Source organism: Chelonoidis abingdonii, chromosome 1, assembly GCF_003597395.2.
Source record: "Chelonoidis abingdonii isolate Lonesome George chromosome 1, CheloAbing_2.0, whole genome shotgun sequence".
Lineage (NCBI taxonomy): Eukaryota > Metazoa > Chordata > Testudines > Testudinidae > Chelonoidis > Chelonoidis abingdonii.
Window position 1 is genome coordinate 162,253,906 of NC_133769.1, and position 12,708 is coordinate 162,266,613.

Consider the following 12,708-nt stretch of genomic DNA (forward strand, 5'->3'; position numbering starts at 1 on the left):
TTCAAAGTGGGCGAGGGGGCAGGTTGGTACAACTTGATAAGAAAGCAACAACAGAAACGGTTATTAAATTTGTCCTCTGTTACAGTTGGAGGTATAATGGTTGGGGCATTGGTGGAATGGCATATTTTTGAAAGCATACAGCTGGCTCTTTTTCCAAATTCAAAAAAACCGTTGTTGGGCATATGAGAGAGCTGCTATTGCCTAGAGATGTGATAATGTTGCCAAGTTGCACATGCATATCTACAGCTTAAGCTTTGTTTTTTGGGAAGCGCCAATGATTAGTTGTTGACGAGATTTGAGCTTCTTTTCTAAGATGATCTGAAATGGCTCCTTTGGTTTGTAAAAAGTATGTGTCACGGTCATTCCTCTAATGGATGCTTTAAATGTCTCCCACAAAACTGTGAAAAGAACAATCTTTTTGTCCTTTATTCCAAAACACCATTGTTTGTTCATTGATATCTTAGATAAATGCTTTCATTTTTAGCATATAAGAGGGGAATCTCCATCTAGATATCTGGTTGCGGTGTTGGGTACTGTGCATTTAAGAGCTGAGCTTCCCAGACAGAGACCCTAGGAGGAGTGCAATGAAGGTCTCATTATGCCCAGTCAGCTGGAACCAAACACAGAATAAATCAGAGTTCTGGCAAATGCCTTGAGCACTGAGTAATCCCTGAATATCATACAGGTCTTTGACATCCTGTGCTTCTAGCAGTGTGTATGCTGGTGCATGATCTGAGATAAATATCACACTTATCTTAGAAGTTATATCTTTGGGGGCTGTTTCAGCCTTACTGAAATAGTAGCTCCTCTAGATCAGGAGTCATGGAAGTTGGAAAGAAAATCTTTACCACTTGAGTTTAGCAGCTTGATCTACACATAGCTTTTATACTAGTATAACTATTTTGGATTGGGTTGTGGTATTTTTGTCAAAAGATTTATGCCAGCACACCACCTACTGTGGACACAATTATATTGATATAAAGGTGTTTTATACGCATCTAGCATATTCCTTTTCCATTATGAGAGTAAGCTATGTCTGTACAAAGTAGTCCAACTTTTGTATTTAGTCGAGGATAGTACTGAACGTTTTACAGTTCAACTGGAAATAGAGGGGCACTTTGTCTAATTTGGGTTCTACCAGAGCATTAAAATCTTCTCCAAGTAATAATTTATTATTTGTTAGTGTAATTCCCGGTGGCGGAAATGGTCCAGAGCCACCATCAAGTGGTGTGTGGGTAAGCTGGAAGCCAGGGGTTCGATTAATGTTAGACACAGTCTTGGGCAAGGTCAGAATTCTCACAAGGATTGGTAGCTGGGAGATCTAATCCAAGGGGGCCGGGTTGGCAGGAGAGGGAGGCACGGTCAGGCGAGGTGGCAAGGCAGGGTCAGGTGAGGCAGCAGGCAGTATCAGACAAGGCAGCAGGGCCGTATGACTGGGTTAGACACAACAACAGGGTGTCAAGGTGCTCTAAAAGGCAGCAACCAGCAAGCAATGGCCTGTTTCTTAGACAGCTTCCTCTTCCTGTTCATTATATAGTCCAGATATCCAATGGGAATGCTGTCTGTCCAGCCAATCAGGGACTTGTGATGTGCCTGCTGTGGAGCTCTAGATCTTTAGCTCTAGATCTTCAGCATGAAAGCCACTGGTTAGAGGCACTGGTTCAGAATTATTGCAATAGCACTGAGGCTAGGGATGCCATCTGGGGACCCACCAGGCCTGGCTTCAATACTGGAGACCTGAGGGTAAGACTGGAGTACTTGGTTTGTAAATCTGAGAGAGAAATTATCATGCAGTACTTACATGGAACAGACATTAAGATATATTTCCAGACAATGTGCCAAGCAGAAAGAGGTATTTGTTTATGTATTAACATTATATAGCTGCTCCCTTTCAAACAATGTAGGATGCATTCACCTTCATTTCATAAAAAAGGATAGAACCTTCTTACATTTTAGCAGGTAGTAGATACTTATAATGTTCTCTGTATAGAATTTTTTTAAAAAGCAGGATAAATGTGGTGGGAGGTTGCACTAGTCTAAAAAGTCTCCTCTATGTATAAATGTTGCTTTGTAGGACACCCTCCAAAGGTAAATTATTGGGTAATCAATAGGGTTGCCAACTGTCTAATCACACAAACTCAAACACCCTTGTCCCACCCCCTGCCCTGAGGCCTCACTCCTACGCCTCCCCTTCCTGAGGCCCCACCACGGTCACTCCATCTCCCCTCCCTCCATCGCTTGCTCTCCCCCACCCTCACTCACTTTCACCAGCTGGGGTAGGAGGCTGAGGTGCAGGAAGGGGTGCAGGCTGTGGGCTGAGGGGTTCAGAGTGTGAGAGGGGGCTCCAGGCTGAGCCTGGGGTAGGGGATTGGGGTGCAGGAGGAGATGTGGGGTGCAGGCTCTGGAAGGGAGTTTGAGTGCGGAACATGGGCTGCGGGGACATGCCGGATGCTTCTGGGAGCGGCGCAGAGTCAGGGCAGGCAGGGAGCCTGCCTTAGCCCAGCTGTGCCTCCTGACTTTTAGTGGCCTAAAATCTCCCAGTTTGGCTTCAGTTGTCTCCGGGAGATGTAGCCTGATTCCACAAGAGTCCCAGCGAAACCGGTCAGGGTTGCCAATCCTAGTAATCCATCTGTTGCAAAATGAATAATTAAATAAAATTTCTCAATTTAACAGTTTTCTTAAATGCACTAAAACTACAAACAACAACCTGCTGGGGGCAAAATGAATAGACTAGTTATTATATGACCACAGCTAAAAATAGTACAAATGTCCAGTCATTACAGTTATCACACAACTACACCTCTACCTTGATATAACGCTGTCCTCAGGAGCCAAAAAATCTTACTACGTTATAGGTGAAACTGCATTAAATCGAACATGCTTTGATCCACCGGAGAACGCAGCCCCGCCCCTCCGGAGTGCTGCTTTACCACGTTGTATCCAAATTCATGTTATATTGGGTCTTGTTATATCGGGGTAGAGGTATAGTATTATTAACTAATTGTTAGTATTGTCATAGTGGTGCCTAGCTGATAGTGCTGAAATAACGTATCATGCTAATGTCATCTCTTCTCCCTCCTTTTAAACCCTTATTATTTTTCTAGGACAGGGAGTTTTTCAAGCACTATGAAATTTGTTTATTTTGGTTAATATTAATAAACTCAACCATGGCAAAATGTAAGGTATGCCATCCAAACCTCTTAAACTGGCTGTATCAGGAATTAATCAGTGAGTTAAGATGTATCCTTGAGTGCGCGAACGACTTTAGTTTACCCCTATTTAGCAGTCTTAGTCAAATATGAGGATCAAGAATTGGGACTGTGAAGATCATAAAGAAAGAAAAGAATAATGAAAGACTGTAGAGGTTCTATATACATGAAAAGGATATAAAAAGGTATTTCTTATATGTACCTTTAGATAGTCTGTAGATTATGTGGGAAAAGCCTGCTTTCAGACAGGACCGTCGAAGACTAGTTTGTTATAAAATTATTATAGGAAATGTTTTCCAATAATTAACATAGAACATTGCAGCTAAGCGTGGGCCATAGACCTAAAAAACTATTATTTAAATATCTTTTATTTAACAAAAAGTATTGCCATCTTAGTTACACACTAGCCTGTGTAATTTACACCAAAAATATTTAAGAACTTTTTAAGTTATGTTCATTTGTTTTCATTTCTTAATTTTTATTTTTTCTTGACTCTGCAAATTTCAGATCTTGTTTGGGGTTTTTAAACATGCTGTAAAAGTTTATATTTTCTGAAAAATCTTCAGAGTCGCTAGGCGTAAACTAGTATACCTAATACTGTGGATTCTGATTACAGTCCTTGCTGGATTGAAAGCAGTTCTTTGCTGCCATAAAAGGGAAGAAACATCTTGATAAAATCTCTATATTGTCTGATTTTAAAGTTAAGTAGGCTAATAAGTACAGATTGGGGTGAAGGCAGAGTCTTGCAGCTGTCCTTGGTGCCCAGTAGGATCTAGCCATTTCTATCTTATTCCCTTTTACCTGTAAATCGAGTATTCTAAGGATCTACTCAGAGGGAAAAAAAATCATTGGATTAGGGTTATCCACTCCTGGAAAAGCCAGGAGTTACATACTGAGTCTGTGACCTCTGTTTTCAACGACTTTTAAGTAGCTGGGAAGCCAACAAGTAGCTCTTGAAATGGAGATCTTCACAGGTTGAGGCTGTGCAGCTCCTTGAAATTCTTCCATGTCTTGAGTGCAGCAGGACTGCATACAGGTGCTCTTACTCACCTCCCTCTCACAAAATCATGGAGAATTCTGTGTGTGACCCAGAGAACTCTTGATGCCCGCTGGCAGCGGGCATAAGGGTACATAAGGGTAACAGGAGTCTCTTGGACCTGGTATTTATATTCTGGTTCACCAGAAGGGATCATGTGAGATCTCTAATAAAAGCCAGTGTCACACTGGTCATCAGTATCGATGCAAAATGCATGTATGGCTATTGTGTAAGGAGTTATGTATATACACTGAAAATCATGTCCCTAAGGTCGCTGTCTAGGGACTGGTGACCAGCAAATGGGAAAAACAGGTTTTCTTTCAGGCAAGAAATGTTTATTTATCTGCCTGTTCACATGTAAATTAAATAGTGTATGGTTCACAGTGGGCCTCCACTCACCAGTCTGCATGGAATGCTAATGAAGGATTGTGAAATCTTTAAAGTGAGGAAATTATCTGGAAGTAGTACACCCAGGGGAGAAGAGGTGGACCCTAACTTGAAGTGCACATCAAAGATCTGTGCTGGTATATTTACGAGTGGAAAGAAATACCCTGGCATCCTTCATGAAGGAAGTGAGTTTGTTTAATGAAAAACAGGATTTCTGCTGGCCTTGGTTGAAAACGCTGGAGAGCACTTTAGGTCAGATTAGCTTCTTTAGGCTGGAGGATGATGTGAGTTAAGTTTAGTGTCTAGGAAGCATGTTACAATTTTGTTTTATATATAAGCATTTGTTTCCGGTATTCTTACTATCACTCGAATCTCTGTTCTTTGATAATACACTTATTCTTGTTTCCACTATATATATATATCTACATGCGGTGTGTTCAGCAGAGTGGTTTTGTGAGGTATAACAGGTAAGCTGCAATGTACTGTTCCTCTGGGAACAGCAGGGCTGGTAATTCTGTGATTGTTCCATGGATCAGGGGCTAGATGCTACAGGGAATGCTTGGAAGACTTGGGCAGGTGGTGTGTGCCTATTGCTAACCTGTACTGAGAGGGCAAGGCCTGCAGAGGCCTGGAAGGCAGTGCTTGTATTGCCAGAAGCTGGTGGTTTCAGGGAGCTAATAAATAGTAGGCATGGACAAGACTGTTTCCCACTAAGGGAAGGTAATGGTGAGGTGCCTCACAACCCTGTGTAGCCCAGGGAAGCATCATAGCATGCAACCGTGATTCCTTTCTGTTGTTGTTTTGGGGCTTGTCAAGGTATTTTTCCCCCAGTTTGAACTTTAGTGTCCAAAAGTGGGGACCTGCATGGACACTTCTAAGCTTAATTCCTAGCTTAGATCTGATAGCACTGCCACCAGCCAAAATATAGTGTTTGGCACACTTTCTGTTCCCCCAAAACCTTCCCTGGGGAACCCAAGACCCAAAACCCCTGTCTAAAACAGGAGAATACCATTCCTCTCTTTTATCCCCGTCCCAGACTTTCCCTTGCGTTACCTGAAGGCCACACTGATCCAAACTCCTTGGAGCTTCAAACAAGAGAATTAACCTTCCCCTCCCCTTTCCCTCCACCAATCCCTGTGAGTCTAGACTACTGTCATGGTACATCCCACTCCTGAACCTATAGCGTCCAAAGGATGGCCGTACCAGCATGAATTTCTCTAAGCTTAATTACAGCTTAGAACGGTAGCACTGCCTCCCAACCACGGAATTCCAGTGCATGTTACACTTCTGTCCCCAACCTTACCGTGGAAACCAAGACCAACCTCTGGATCTTAACACAGAAACGTAAACCTTCCTACCGTTGCCTTTCCCAGCTTTCCCATCCCTGGGTTACCCTGGAAGATCACTGTGATTCAACTCCTTAATCACAAAGACAAGATGAGGACAATTCACCTTCTCCTTCCTTCTCTCTCCCCTCCATGACTCTTTCGAGAGAGAAAGCTAATCCCTGACACAGAGAGAAATCCTCTCTCTCCCTTCCTCCTTCTCCACCAATTCCCTGGTGCAATTCAGACCAGTCCCCTGACGGTCTCACGAATAAAAAAACAATCAGGTTTCTTACAAGAAAAACTTTTAATTAAGAAGAAAACTCGTAAAATTTATCTCTGTAAATTAAATGGAATATACAAGGTTTTTAATCTATAGGCCACTGTGGAATAACCCTCCAGTTCCTAAGTATTCAAGACAAATAAACCTTTTTAGCAAATACAAAATTTGATCTCTTCAGCCAAATCACAATTAAACCTCTTCCAGCCAAATGCACATTTGCACAAATAAAGACAAACATAACCTAACTTGTTTTCGGCCCATTTACCTAGTACTTACTATTTGTTTAATCTTAAGAACCTTGTAGTCAGGACTATTGGTAGAGAAACCTGGTTGCACACTGCCCTCTGAGCCCCTTAGCTACAACAACCAAACTAACACACACACAGAAGCTTCCCTCCTCAAATTTGAAAGTTATCTGTCTCTGCTGTCCTCTGGTCAGTGACCCAGGCTTACTGAACTTTGTTAACCCCTTACAGTCAAATAAATCTAACATTACTTTCTGTGTCTATTCCTTTTCTTATCTTTTTATGATAAACCCCCAATCTCCCTTGGTCTTAAACAAGGAAAAAATCAATCAGGTTCTTAAAAAGAACTTTTAATTAAAGAAAAAAAAGTACAAATTAATCTCTGTAAAAATCAGGATGTGAAAATGTTTACAGGGTATTCAGCTCATATAGACTAAGGGACTCCCCCCCCTGCCTGAAATTCAAGTTACACAACACAGAGGTAAAAAATACTTGCCAGGCAAAATAACATTCACATTTAAGAAACCACATTAAGTTCTAATCCGCCTTTTCTAGTATACTTACATTTTATCTGAAGACTGTTTCAGAAATGAGTTTGGCGGAAACCTTGGCGTTGACAGTCTGGTCCGTTCTTGCCCAAGACTGCGAAACAACCGAAAAAACAAACAGCCAAACAAAGAGGCCCCCTCACAGAGTTTAAAGTATCTTGTCCCCCCATTGGTCCTCTGGTCAGGTGTCAGCCAGGTTCACTGAGCTTCTTAACCCTTTACAGGTAAAAGAGACATTAACCCTTAAACATCTGTTTATGACAGGGCTGATAGGCCTTGTTATCATTGAAGTCCTGGAGGAGATACCCTCTCATGAAGGTTCTTTTGTTCCTGCTTGAGTGACACCCCTTTCTAACACGTTGTCTAACAGAAGGTGAGTTGGCAAGGGAAAAACTCACTTTGTGGTTCGGGCCTATGTGCTACTGACATAATATCCCTTCCAAATGACTCATCAGCCTGGGTCTGGAGTCATCCCTTGGTCTCTCGTCATGGGGTACCACCCTCTTGGACTCAGAATCAGTCTCGGTGGCTGCTTTCTACTGATCTTCTTCACAGAATTTTCTGCTGTAGCATGGGGACAGTTTCACTAGTGGTAGCAATGGTGGAGGTGCTAGTGTAGACTCAACTTTTTAACTGCTGTGTCACCCAGGCATCCTCAGGGCAAATCTGTGTGACATGGGAGAAAAACACTGGTGGGTGCAAATGCTTGCTATGCATGGATGTTCCCAGCACTGCTACCACCAGCAGAGCTAGAACAGTGGAGAAACGTAAGGAAAACTCAATGCAGACGAGGCCTTTGACTCTGTAGCCCAGTAGCTAGCAAAGCTTCCAAAGGCCAGCTACCATGAAGACTTATTCAGACCCCTAGTATGCAGCTGTGTATCACTCCGTGTGTTTATATACATTTCTATAATGCATGTGTTATATATATTTTGCACATGTTTATATTTATACGCCTGTGCTGTTGCTGATGGAAATTCATGAGAATACAGTACATTCATGCATATTCTTGGGTGTATCAGCATGTGTTTATATATATATATACACACACACACACACATAATTTTGTGTGTGTATATATATATATTATGTATGTGTGTAGAGAAACAGATGCACTGTAGGCAGATAGAGCAGATAAATATAGATTCAAATAGAAGCATAAGTGTATAAATATAGACACTATATAGAGTGAAAGCAAGCAGAACAGCACAGTTTCATTATTACTTGTATTCCATATAATAAAAGAGTAGCTGACATTGAAATGAACTGCCTGGGTGACACTGCCAGATTTCAGAATGCACAGTGTAAGGTAAGAAAATAACCTCTCTCTTTCCAGTATCAAGAGCATTTCAGCAGGAAGATTTATTGCCTTTAATTAATTGCTTGATAAAAGTTTTTGCATGATCTTTTGGGGGGTGAGAAAAGAAGGTGGAAGCAAGGTACAAATATGTAATTTCCCCCTAAAATAAATAAATAATGTAAAAATCTTGACCCAGATTTAGGGGAAGGGGAACCGTCCCATCTACCACACACTACATCTATTTCTATAGTGAGCCACATGCATGATTTTCAACTTTGTTTCTTCTGGTGCTGGCCAGGTCTGCTTTGCTTCATTTCTGCCTGTCTCTGCAAATGAGCTTGGATGGCAATGAATGAGGAAAGACTTTAAAGTACAAAGGAAAAAAATTAATCATGGCTACTGGTGTGTAAGTGTGTGTGAGAGAGAGAGAGTGAGCGAGCATGCACATCTTTGTCCCCCATTTGTTAATCACATTATGTCTGCTTTTACTGGTGAAAATAGTTTTGGGTTTTTTTAGTCCATTTAGCCCTGTCAGACCATCTAGTTTTGACTAGTCTGTTCTGTGGTTATAGTGATATACACCTCTACTCTGATATAACGCGACCTGATATAACACGAATTCAAATATAACATGGTAAAGCAGTGCTCCAGGGGGGTGGGGCTGCGTACTCTGGTGGATCAAAGCGAGTTCGATATAACGCGGTTTCACCTATAACACGGTAAGATTTTTTGGCTCCCGAGGACAGTGTTATATCGGGGTAGAGGTGTATATATTTAGAAACAAGATGCTGTCTCCCAATAGTTAGGCCTACTAGGGTGGGAACTGGGCTGAGGGTAGCAGTGGAATTGAGATCCAGGGAGAGGCCGGGGTCAGAACTAGGGTTGCCAACTTTCTACTCAAACTCAGGGTGCACAAAACCAAACCCTGCCCCTTCTCTGAGGCCCCATATCCACTCACTCCATGCCCCCGTTCTCTGTTGCTCGCTCTCACCACACTCACTCATTTTCACCAGGCTGGCTCAGGGGGATGGGGTGTGGGAGGGGGTGAGGGCTCCAGCTGGAGGTGCAGGCTCCAGGGTGGGCCCAGAAAAGAGGAGTTCAGGGTGTGGGAGGGGGTTCCAGGCTGAGGCATTGTGTTGGGATGCAGGAGGGAGTGAGGGCTCCGGCTGGAGGTGTGGGCTCTGGTGTGGGGCCAGGGATTGAGGGATTTGGGGTGCAGGAGGGTGCTCTGGGATGGGACTTAGGAGTTCAGAGGGTGGGAGGGGGATCATGGCTGGGGCAAGGGGTTGGGACACAGGAGGCGGTCAGGAGTGCAGGCTCCAGGCGGTGCTTACCTGAAGCAGCTCCCAGAAGCAGTGGCATGACACCACTTCCAGCTCCTAGAAGGAGGCGCGGCCAGGCAGCTCTGCACACCGCCCCATCTGCAGGCACTGCCCCTGCAGCTCCCATCGGCTGTGGTTCCCACCCAAGAGGAGTTGTGGAGCCGAGGGTTGGGGTGGGACAGCGTGAGGAGCCCCCTGACTGCCTATAGGTGTTGAAGTCAGAGGGGGAACATACTGCTGCTTCTGGGAACCATGCGGAACCATGGCAGGCAGGGAGCCTGCTGTAGCCCCACTGCTCCACTGTCCAGACCTTTAACAGGCCAGTCAGTGGTGGTGACTGGAGCTGCCAGGGTCCCTTTTTGGCCAGGTATTCCAGTTGTAAACCAAACACCTGGCAACCCTAGTAAGAACTGAGATCAGAGTCTGTAGATGAGCCAGTATCAGTATCATAGCCGGAGTCGAGATGCAAGCCAAGGGTAAATGCTGGGTGGTAAAAGTCAGTGAATAAGCCAAATCAGTACTGTAGCCAGAGTCCAGATACAGATACAAAGGAGTATGTCAGTAACATGGTTGGAGCAAGCTCAAAGTAGGGACAGAACTGGAACAGTGGTTCAGGCAAGACTAGGGCAGGAACTGGATCAGGCTGGGAGTCCAGAGGGGCTGGTACATTGTGAGGCAGCAGGAGGGTTCCTGGCAAAGTAGTGCTCTTGCATAAACTGATCCCCAGCTCTGGCGGGGCTGGGAAAGTACCTGAGCCTGGGAATCATCTGACTCAGGCTCTCCTCAGCGATAGGCTGCTGCTACATGCTTGAAGGGTAAGTTAGTGCAGTTGACCAAGCAGCCCTGGTTTGCTTGCGGGTTCTGCCTCACACAAGAGGGCCTTAATCTTATTAGATTGAAATATTTCTCAATGCCTATATTCAAGTTGATCTGAAAAGGCAGAAAATTTGTCTTCCTTGGTGTTTCTATTAAGACACTGGGAGAGCTTGGAATTGCTGGGAGTTTCCAGAATATTGTCAATAGCATGCTTTGTTTTTCTTTTTGACAGTAAATACGATAGTCAAAGAGGCAGTGTAAAATGCCTTCAGAAGGGGACTTGCAGCCAAGTCTCCTGAGTTCTGCTTCCAACACTGACCTTGGCCACATCACTTGACTTCTCTGTGCCTGTTTCCCCATTTATAAAATAGAATTGATAATAGTTTTCTCACAGGAATGGAGTTGAATAATGCCTTACTCTGTAACTAATCACGTTGAGCTCATTGGGACTACTGGTGGAGTCAGGTACTACCTAAGGTGAGTAGATCAGTTAGAATATGGTTCTTAATGTTTTCAAAGTGCTTTGAGATCCTTGAGGAGCAAAAGATACAAAAATGCAAATGATTAATCATTATTATATACCAAGGGTTGGCAGCCTTTCAGAAGTGGTGTTCTGAGTCTTCATTTATTTGCTCTAATTTAAGGTTTTGCCTGCCAGTAATACATTTTAACATTTTAGAAGATCTCTTTCTATAAGTCTATAATATCTAGCTAAGCTATTGTTGTATGTAAAGTAAATAAGGTTTTTAAAATGTTTAAGAAGCTTCATTTAAAATTAAATTAAAATACTGAGCCCCCCGGACTGGTGGCCAGGACCCGGGCAGTGTGAGTGCCCCTGAAAATCAGCTCACGTGCCGCCTTTGGGACACATGCCATAGGTTGCCTACACCTGTTATATACTATAAGCAAGCAGCCCATCTATTTGTAACTTTTTAATTGTTTTCATATAGGCCCTATTAGCTGATGAGTATCTTCAGTTTTCTCTAGTTGGACTAACTGAATAATGAAGCAGAATAGAAATAAACACCAACATACACACGCACCCAGAGTATCAGGAACATTAAGGGTGTAAGAAGAAAACCCAGGAAATTCAAATAAGGCTGGCAATCCCTTAATAACATTCGACCCCTTGTGTGTAGACATTGACACATCTATGGTATAATATGTCACACCTCCAACTGTTGCCTATTCGTCCCTTCTTAGGAACACACTCAGCTTCCCTTAACATTACATTTTGAAGGCCAGTGTATATTTGTGGAATCTAATCTAAGGGGAGTGTTTAGTAGTAAAAGTAAAAGCCTGGAAGAACTCAGGACTCCTGGGTTCTGTTCTTGATTCTACTGCTGAATTGCTATCTGGCTTTGTATAAGTCACAGTTTTCAAACTTGTGTGACACTAGTTAAGTATCCAAATATGTATTTTGACACTTATATACTCATATTAGGTATCTAATGTTAATGCTGATTTAGGGTCAGATTTTCAAAAGTGTCCAAGGGCCGTATTTTCAAAGGTATTTTGGTGCCTAAAGATGCAAATAGGTGCCTAGTGGATTTTAAAAAGTCCTTAGGCACCTATCTGCATCTTTAGGTGTCTAAGTACCTTTGAAAATATGGTCCTAAGTGACTTAGGAGCCTAACTTTCAATGGGATTTAGGCTCCTAGGTCACATAGATACTTTTGAAAATTTTGTCCTTAGTGAGTAAATATGGATTTGTGTGCCTAACTTTAGGTAGCCAAGTTTGAAAATAGCCATTTCCCTCTGTGTTCAGTAAGTATTACAATGCATATCTCACAGGCTAGTTGTGAGGCTTAATTGATATTTGTGCATTACTTTTGATTCCTTGAATGGAAAGCAGAGAAGGTTTGCACCAACAGTGTGCCCTTGATGCCAAGAAGACTAATGGCATTTTGGGCTGTATAAGTAGGGGCACTGCCAGCAGATTGAGGGACATGATCATTCCCCTCTATTCAACATTGGTGAGGCCTCATCTGGAGTACTGTGTCCAGTTTTGGTCCCCACACTACAAGAAGGATGTGGAAAAATTGGAATTTTTGTTGCCAGCAGAGGGCAACAAAAATGATTAAGGGGCTGGAGCATATGACTTACGAGGAGAGGCGGAGGGAACTGGGATTGTTTAGTCTGCAAAAGAGAAGACTGAGGGGGGATTTGATAGCTGCTTTCAACTATCTGAAAGGGGGTTCCAAAGAGGATGGATCTAGACCGTTCTCAGTGGTACC

The 12,708-nt window shown here is 43.1% G+C and overlaps 1 protein-coding gene across 10 annotated transcripts in view; it reads left to right on the forward strand.

Annotated features, from left to right (window-relative positions):
- ZBTB20 (zinc finger and BTB domain containing 20) overlaps positions 1-12,708 on the forward strand; it is a 644,993-nt gene that overhangs the window by 282,575 nt on the left and 349,710 nt on the right. Inside the window, exons 7-8 of one of the 10 annotated variants that reach the window (XM_075072201.1) lie at positions 7,298-7,406; positions 10,866-10,948. The exons of the other annotated variants lie outside the window; for them this stretch is intronic. The gene's annotated coding sequence lies outside the window, so the exon portion shown is untranslated. The remainder of the gene's footprint in view (positions 1-7,297; positions 7,407-10,865; positions 10,949-12,708) is intronic. 10 annotated transcript variants of the gene reach the window in all.